This window comes from Hyperoodon ampullatus (genome assembly GCF_949752795.1).
Source record: "Hyperoodon ampullatus genome assembly, chromosome: 2".
Taxonomy (NCBI): domain Eukaryota; kingdom Metazoa; phylum Chordata; class Mammalia; order Artiodactyla; family Ziphiidae; genus Hyperoodon; species Hyperoodon ampullatus.
In genome coordinates this window covers 19,665,244-19,673,884 of record NC_136915.1, presented here as the reverse complement: position 1 = coordinate 19,673,884, position 8,641 = coordinate 19,665,244, and the positions used below count along the sequence as shown (strand labels likewise).

The following is an 8,641-nucleotide window of genomic DNA, read 5'->3' as shown; positions in this document are numbered from 1 at the left end:
TTGGTAGAGAATAGCTCACAGGCCTAAGCCTGACCACAAAAGAGACTGGGAAACACCTTTCTGAGGAAAAGGGACGGATGAGGCTGGAAACTCCCCCAAACAGAGCAAAAAGTACTGAGAATCCAGAAAACATAGCTATGTGGGGCATTCAAGTGGAGCAATCTGGTAGATGATGACTATGCATATCTATAGTTTGGGAGAGCTACCTGGGCTTGGGAGCATAGAGGTGGTATTATGGTTTGAACTGTGTCTCACCAAAATTTATATGTTGATATCCTCCTCTCCATTACCACAGAATGTGCCTTTATTTGGAGATAGGGTCTTTCCAGAGGTAATCAAGTTAAAAAGAGATCATGAGAACTGGCCCTAATCCAACATGACTGGTGTCTCTCTAAAACGGGGAAATTTGGACACAGAGAGAATGCCATGTAAAGATAAAGGCAGCAAGCCAAGGAACATCAAAGATGGCCAGCAAACCATTAGAAGCTAGGAGAGAGGGAGGGAACAGGTTTTTTCCTCACAGGCCTCAGAAGGAACCAACACCACCACACCTTGATCTAGGACTTCGAGACAGCAGTGAGCGGTCCCAAAGAGAGATATTAGTTCCCTGCCCAGGAACTGAACCTGGGTAGCCTGGATGAAAACCAGGAATCCTAACCAGTAGACCACCAGGGGCTAGAGGCTGGAAGTAAAGTGGCCCTGGCTCTTGCCCCTGTTTGAAAGCAAGAATGTTTCAAGGAGGCAGAAACTGTAAAAACGAGTACAAAGTTTATAATTAGAGACACAGCACAGGGCTTCCCTGGTGGCACAGTGGTTGAGAGTCCGCCTGCCGATGCAGGGGACACGGGCTCGTGCCCCGGCCCGGGAAGATCCCACATGCCGCGGAGCGGCTGGGCCCGTGAGTCATGGCCGCTGAGCTTGCGCGTCCGGAGCCTGTGCTCCGCAACGGGAGAGGCCACAGCGGTGAGAGGCCCGCATACCGCAAAAAATAATAATAATAATAATAAAAGAGACACAGCACACCAAGTGGGAGAGCCCACAGAGAAAGAGTTTAAGACTGAAGCAAGGCTGAGATACACACCCAGAGAGAAAGGGTGTGGGCACCCTTCCTAATGAGCACAGTAAAGAGGTGATTTAAATCACTTGTATAGGGCAGTCCTTCTGGGTCTTTGTTTACCTTTGGCCAATTATCTTGTTTCTTTTTTCACACCTGACTGGGCCTAGGATCTTCCCCAACACGTGTGCTCAACTTTTCACTAAGACGGATCCCACAGCAGTGGCCTGTGACGGTATGTCCACCCTTATTATGGGGTGGCGCCCCCTCCCTTTTGACCCCCAAACAGTTTTTCTGCTCCTGTGAAGCCGGGGAAGTTTCCCTGACCTCAGCAGTGGTCACCTTCCTTCTTTATTCCAGTAGAGCTCAGCTTCTGCCGCTAGTTTTGTCCTTGGAGTGTCTGGGGGAAAACAAAGCTTCAATTTTAGTTCACTTGACAAACACGAGCTCTCCAGCCCAGGAGCGCATCTACCTCCTACCTCAGAAGGGCAAGGAAGGGGAAAGAGGGCTAATACCTGGGGACGTATTAAAGGGAAGGCATCTCTTCCTCCATGAGAAGAGGAAAAGCCAGATGCAGGTGAGATGAGGATTCCTGGGCAATGACCTATTTTAGGGAGAATTCTCAGGAATAACCTGAAGGGATGCGGGAAAAGAAAGCAGGAAGGGAAGGGGGCCGAGCACGAATGCCATGACAGCAGAGTGCCATGAAGAGCACCCTGACTTGGGTTCATTCCCCTGGGGAGCTCTCACAGCTCAGAGTCATCCCAGCCATGGGGCAAGTTTGCGGGGGTATTTATACTCCCGAACCTGTCAGTCAAAGGTTAAGAGCTGGGGCTTCCCTGGTGGCGCAGTGGTTGAGAGTCCGCCTGCCGATGCAGGGGACACGGGTTCGTGCCCCGGTCCGGGAAGATCCCACATGTCGCGGAGCGGCTGGGTCCGTGAGCCATGGCCGCTGAGCCTGCACGTCCGGAGCCTGTGCTCCGCAATGGGAGAGGCCACAACGGTGAGAGGCCCGCGTACCGCAAAAAAAAAAAGAAAAAAGGTTAAGAGCTGTCCTTTGTGGGTGGAGGTGGGGAGGATGAAAATTCCCGGCCACCTCCGGTTTTCTGTGCAGGCAGAGGGCAGTCCTCAGACAAGAGACACAGGTGCTGACTGCGGGGAGTGAAGGCACATGGGGGTGCTGGTGTGCCCCCAGACAACGAAGGAATCCAAGCTCACATGAGCAGAGCTCTGGCAGCCTCTGCTATACAGCTGTGGGTTGGCAGGACAACAAGAGAGTAACGCATGAAAGGTTCTATATCCCCTTCTATTCTATAGGGAAGACATTTGAGGAGAATGAAGAAGGTTTAAAGTAGGAAAGAGGTGCTCGCTCCAGCAGCACATATACTAAATTTGGAACGATTCAGAGAAGATGAGCATGGCCCTTGCGCAAGGATGACACTCAAATTCGTGAAGCGTTCCATATTTTTGGGAAGCAGATTCGTGAAGCGTTCCATATTTTTGGGAAGCAGCCGTATAGCACAGGGAGATCAGCTCGGTGCTTAGTGACCACCTAGAGGGGTGGGATAGGGAGGGTGGGATAGGATGGTGGGAGGGAGACGCAAGAGGGAGGAGATATGGGGATATATGTACATGTATAGCTGATTCCCTTTGTTGTAAAGCAGAAACTAACACACCCTTGTAAAGCAATTATACTCCAATAAAGATGTTAAAAATAAATAAATAAAAAATAAAGTATGAAAGAGAAAGCTGATCAGGAAGGTACAGAAAGATTGCCAGGCAATAGTGAAGTCCCAGTTGAGAGAGAGACCATGACCTTGTTATGGCACAAACACCAACAGCATCCAGGTATAACAGGATGGTGGGGCAAAAGAGGAGTGATTGGCAAAGACGTGGTAAAGGCATTCAGTCTTTCCTGGGCAGGAAAGGAACTTAGAACCTTAGAACTGAATAGAAAGGGAGACAACGAAGAGGCCAGGGGCTTGGCAGTTTTAACAAATTTGAAGAACAGGTATTGTGGGAGCAACTGGGTTAAAAAAAATGTGGAAGGATGAGAGGGTGTGGTCCCAGATTTAAGAAACGATGACGCAAGGTCCAGGCTGTGGCCATTACAGTGGGTACCTAAGGTGGAACAGAGGGGAAGGTCACTGGAGCTGAGGAGGTCAAAGAACCAACAGGCTGCTCTCACCACGTTGCTGGTGCCTGAATCACCCCCTCCTCTTCCCCTCTCCTCTCCTGGCTGAAGCCTGGGGGACCACAGCCAGAAGCTGGGACCACCGCAATCCTGCCAACTATAGTGCAAAGATGAAACAGAATTTAGAAACAATTGTTTGGCTTGAAGACCAGAAAACCAGACACTATGAGATTAAAGACAGAAATAATTTAAGAAACGTTCACAGCAGTGACTGACCCAAGTTCTTTGAAAGGTATCTCAGCACCATGAACTGTTTTTTCAAGATCGCCAGGTAGCAATTGACTGGCTTCTTGATTTAGCTGTTAGACTTGACTATGGAGGTAATGATGAAAAATACAAAGACTTGGGACCTGATGGTGCAAAACATGCAGACAGTGCAACTAAAAATGCAGAGCCATTGATCAATTTGGATGTAAAGAATCCTGCTAGGAAGGCTGGGGTAAAGGCTTTGCTAACCTCCTCTGGGTTCAGCGTCACAGTGATTACCTGGTAACGATTAAGGCAATTCTCATTATGGTCCAGGAGCTCCTGAACAGGATGCAGTTGCTGGAGGAAATCGAACAAAAGAAGGCTTGCCTGTTGCTTTAGACAAGCATATTCTTGGTTTGGACACAGGAAATGCAGTTCTCCATGAAGCTACTCAAATTCTGTTGCATATAGAAGAGCTCAGAGAGCGGAAGACAAAAATAAATGCAGCCAGAGTGGCTGTTCAGACGATTCTTGCTGATCCAAAGACAGACCACAGGCTGGGGAAAGTCGGAGGACGAACATTGTAGGATTTCAGCTTCTCACCTGCTTAGTACAATTGGGAACCATGTACACTCTGGCATGTGTTTGGAAATCAAATGTCACATTTTCAAAGGAGAAACCCCAGAAAATGGATGATGGTCTAGAGATTTACCATCATTGCTTTTTCTTTAATAAAGTTCTAGGAAGTGGGGAAAAGAAAAGAGAACTAGCAGGATGGGTGTGGAACGCATCATGTACATGGACGCTGAAAACTCACAGGAAGCCTCAGAGCCAGGCGCTGACTAGAGCAATGCGAACGGTAATAATCATCACTGACACATACTGGGTGCTTCCACCTGCTTTATCTCATTTCATCCTCCTTCTCTTCCTTCAGGTCTTAGCTTAAATGGCACCTCATTCCCTAACCCCCTTCCCATCATAGTTCTCCTTCATTCTGTCTCAAACTCTTCATAGAACATATATCAATTTATAATTATTTTCTTCTGTTCACTTTTTTTTTTTTTTTTTTTTTGCGGTATGCGGGCCTCTCACTGTTGTGGCCTCCCCGGTTGCAGAGCACAGGCTGCGGACGCGCAGGCTCAGCGGCCATGGCTCATGGGCCCAGACACTCCACGGCATGTGGAATCTTCCCGAACCGGGGCACGAACCTGTGTCCCCTGCATCGGCAGGCGGACTCTCAACCACTGCGCCACCAGGGAAGCCCCCTTCTGTTCACTTTTTAGCTGAATGACTGTCGAACGCCAGTAACTATTCTCCAAGGTGGTTACTATTACTATCCCATTTTACATCCAAGAAAATTTAAGCTCAGATATTATTAAGTGCTTTACCCAAGAGCACACAGTGAGTAAGTGGCAAACCTGAGACTGGAACCCAGGAACATCTGACTCCAAAGCCCACATTCTTAATGATAACACCTCCAAAAAGTTTTCAGTGACTGAGAGGAGATGACCAGGAAGTGGGGAGAGAGCAAGGCAGAGATGGGTGTACTGCCCTGCTCTCAGGTTATACGGTAATTGTAGGACCAAGGACTTTCATACTAGAAATAGTTCAGAAGTAGCCCTGGGAAGGAAGGAGGGCTGCTAACCTACCTTCTGACCCCAGGTGTTCGAGATGTGGGCGATGCATAGTATCCTTTTGAGAGAGAGCTGCAGAGAAATCTCTCGGAGGAGCTCTGGGTTTCTATTAGCCAAGAGGTGGAGGGAAATTTCCATGAAGAGCTCACACTCCTCAGGAGGGTTTGCTTAGCATAGGATGAGGCTCCAGGGGGTGCAGTGGGAGGCTTTAGGGGAGCAAAGCAGTAGGAAGAGGCAACACAGAGCAGAATGCAGACGATGGTGTGAAAGAAGATATATAATGGGGAGGCTTATATTTTGAGCATTAAACCAAGGATCAGAGGGCTGTGGGGAAGGTCAGGTTCAGCTGGCAACATATTTGCAAAGAATCATTCTTACCAGTCTTCTGATGGGCAGGAGAAATTCAGAGCATTCTGGAAGAAGTCAGTCTTGTCCTAAGTTGGTTGGGTTTTGAAGACAGTCTCATCCAGGTACACTGACCCATGAGAGTTCTATTTAGTCCCCAGGACTCTATCAGCAGTTGAACACAGCAGAGGAAGTGGACATGATTCAGGTCTCCAGGAATGTGTCAGGTTTGGCCTGTACTGATTTGCTTCAAACAGAATCAGACAGCACAACAGGGTAAGCCTGCAAGTTCCTGGGCAAAAACTGTTTACTCAGCTCTGGAACTCCAGAATGTAACAGACGCCCACCTCACATACCAGAAAGAAGCTCGCTAAATGCTTGTTGATTGAATGATTGCGGGTTTATACTCTTTGTGATGGAATTCAGCACAGCCATCTAGGAATATGGAGTATTATAGAGACATTGAAGTTCAAGATTAGATTTGAGTAAAGATTGAACCAGTAGGGCTCCCCCGCAAAATCCTTGAAATATAGCAAAATGGAGACTATTTTTTCGTGTGTAGTGAAAAAGCCTAACGTAAGATTTTCCATCTTAACCATTTTTAACTGTACAGTTCAGTCGTATTAAGTATATTCATATTGTTGTGAAACAGATCTCCAGAACTTTTTCAGCTTGTAAATCAGAAGCTCTATACTCATTAAACAACCCCCCTTTTCCCCCTGCTCACCAGCCCCTGGTACCCACCATTCCACTTTCTGTTTCTATGAATTGGACTACTTTACATACCTCATATAAATGGAATCATACAGTATTTACCTTTTTGTGATTGGCTTATTTTGTTCAGCATAACATCCTAAAGTTTCATCCATGTTGTAGTGTGTGGCAGGATTTCTTTTCTTTTTGAGGCTAAATAATATTCCATTGTATGCATATATATTTTGTTTATTCATCTGTTGATAGACATTTGGTTTGCTCCTACCTCTTGGCAGTTGTGAATAATACTACTCTATATATGGTTGAACAAATATCTCTTTGAGACCCTCCTTTCAATTCTCTAGGATATATATTCAGAAATAGAATTGCTGGATCACCTGGTAGTATTATTTTTAATTTTTTTAGTATCTTCCATACTGTTTTCCATAGTGGTCGCACCATTGCACAATCTTGACAACAGTACACAAGTATTCCAATTTTACCATATCCTCACCAACCCTTCTTATTTTTTTTTAATAGCCTTTCTAACAGGTGTGAGATGTGGGTGTGAGATGTGGGGTTTTTTTTTTATAGCCTTTCTAATGGGTGTGAGGTGATATGTCATTGTGGTTTTGATTTACATTTCTCTGATGATTAGTGATGTTGAGCATCTTTTCACATGCTTCTTGGCCACTTGTATTCATCTTTGGAGAAATGTTTATTCAAGTCATTTGTCTATTTTTTGGTTGGGGTATTTGGGGTTTTTTTGTTTGTTTTAGGAATTCTTTATTTATTCTAGATATTAACCTCTTATCAGACATAAGATTTGCAAATAATTTCTCCCATTCCATAGGTTGCCTTTTCTCTCTGTTGATTGTGTCCTTTCATGCACAAAAGTTTTTAAGTTTGATGTGGTCAAAATGTAGAAGATTTTTTAACCACAATGAAGTAGCTAAGAGATCATGGACTAATATATTTAATGTTGGCAAGAAAATCTTGCTTACATGATTAGGAAGATATTCAAGGTAAACTGACATTTGCACTAAAACATCTCTTTATTTGAAGTGTTGGCTTTGTAATTGAGCCTGCATTTACTCTAGGCTGTATTCCTCAAGGGGCTCAGTGCAACACTGGACCTGCTTAATACAGTAAAACTGATGTTATAAAACTTGGTGCAATAAGACGACAACAACAAAAACCAAAAAAACTAAAAAATAAAATGAAACATGGTGCAGAAATTATCACTAAGGAAAGGTATTAAGCAAAACCAGTAATATTAGTGGTTTAAAAGTTGCCACCTGGATTATGCAGCCATTATTTTTTTTTTTGGCTGCACCATGCAGCATGCAGGATCTTAGCTCCCCCACTGGGGATCAAACCATTGCCACCTGCAGCGGAAGCGTGGAGTCTTAACTACTGGACCGCCAGGGAAGTCCCACAAATGTTAATAAAACCCTTAAAGGACATGATAGAATGCTTTGAAAGTAATGTTAAGAAAAAAAAGTTAGATATAAAATAGTAGAATTCATTTTCATAATTTTAACAAAACACATGCAAGACCATAAAGCTGAAAATTCTGACGGAACATTGCCAAGACAAATTAAAGAAGACCTAATTAAACAGAGAGGTATACACCATGTTTATAGATTGTAACATTCAATATTGTTGAGATACTTTAGTTATCTTAAAACCACTAATGCCCATCAGCAGTAATTCATTATTTAAAATGGTGGTTTACGTTTTATATTGCTAACATCTGAAAAGTGTAAGCATTTTACTGGGATACCCTATATTGTTGAATTTGATTGATTTCAGGGTGGGCTCAACAAAAAAGTAGTTTCTGAACCTGCAAAGGAGATGACCAGTGCTGGGATTGTGGGTTTTTTACTGGGGACAATCCTATTTTTTTACTGAGTGACTGTCCTACAAGTGAGCAAATCCTTTTTGACTCCTCTTCAGCTATAATAATCTGGGATTAGCCTCAGCTTCAGAGGTAGAAGCAACATGTGGCATCACCTCTCAAGATGGTATGAATAAAATAGTCCCTAGGGCAAGGAATCTTAAATTTCCCCATCAATAAAAAGAAAGTATTCCCGTGCTCCTGGGTGATGGAGCTGTATTCAGATAAGGTTAGGGCTTTAGATCACTGGAAAATTAACTATTCACGTGAAAGTCATTAACCGTTCTCGTGCCCTAGGGCACTCCAATATGAAGAGTCAAGTTGAAGAGGGAGAATCAGCCAGCAAGGGAGACTGAAAAAGAGTGTCTACTAGGATGAGGCGGGGAAACCTGTGTGATGTTGTAGAAACCAAGTGAAGAAAGTATACTAGGTACTGTATGAATCAGGATCCAATCAAAGGAAAGCAAACCAGTTCTAGGTATTTCAGACAGAAGAATTTAATAAAGGAACTGGCTACAAGAGTATTAGAAGAGATGGAGGAGCAGAAGAGGAGAGGGGCAATTACTCAAAGATTATTAACTTCAGGAAACCATCACCACTCTGGGCTAGAGGTGCAAAAATGTTACCTGAAG

The 8,641-nt window shown here is 44.4% G+C and overlaps 1 pseudogene across 1 annotated transcript; it reads left to right on the top strand.

Annotated features, from left to right (window-relative positions):
* Nucleotides 1–1,625: 1,625 nt before the first annotated feature.
* LOC307063869 (RNA transcription, translation and transport factor protein-like) lies at nucleotides 1,626–4,024 on the top strand (annotated as a pseudogene). Its single transcript has 2 exons — nucleotides 1,626–1,631; nucleotides 3,352–4,024. The product of its transcript is annotated as an RNA transcription, translation and transport factor protein-like (transcript).
* The last annotated feature ends 4,617 nt before the right edge of the window (nucleotides 4,025–8,641 follow it).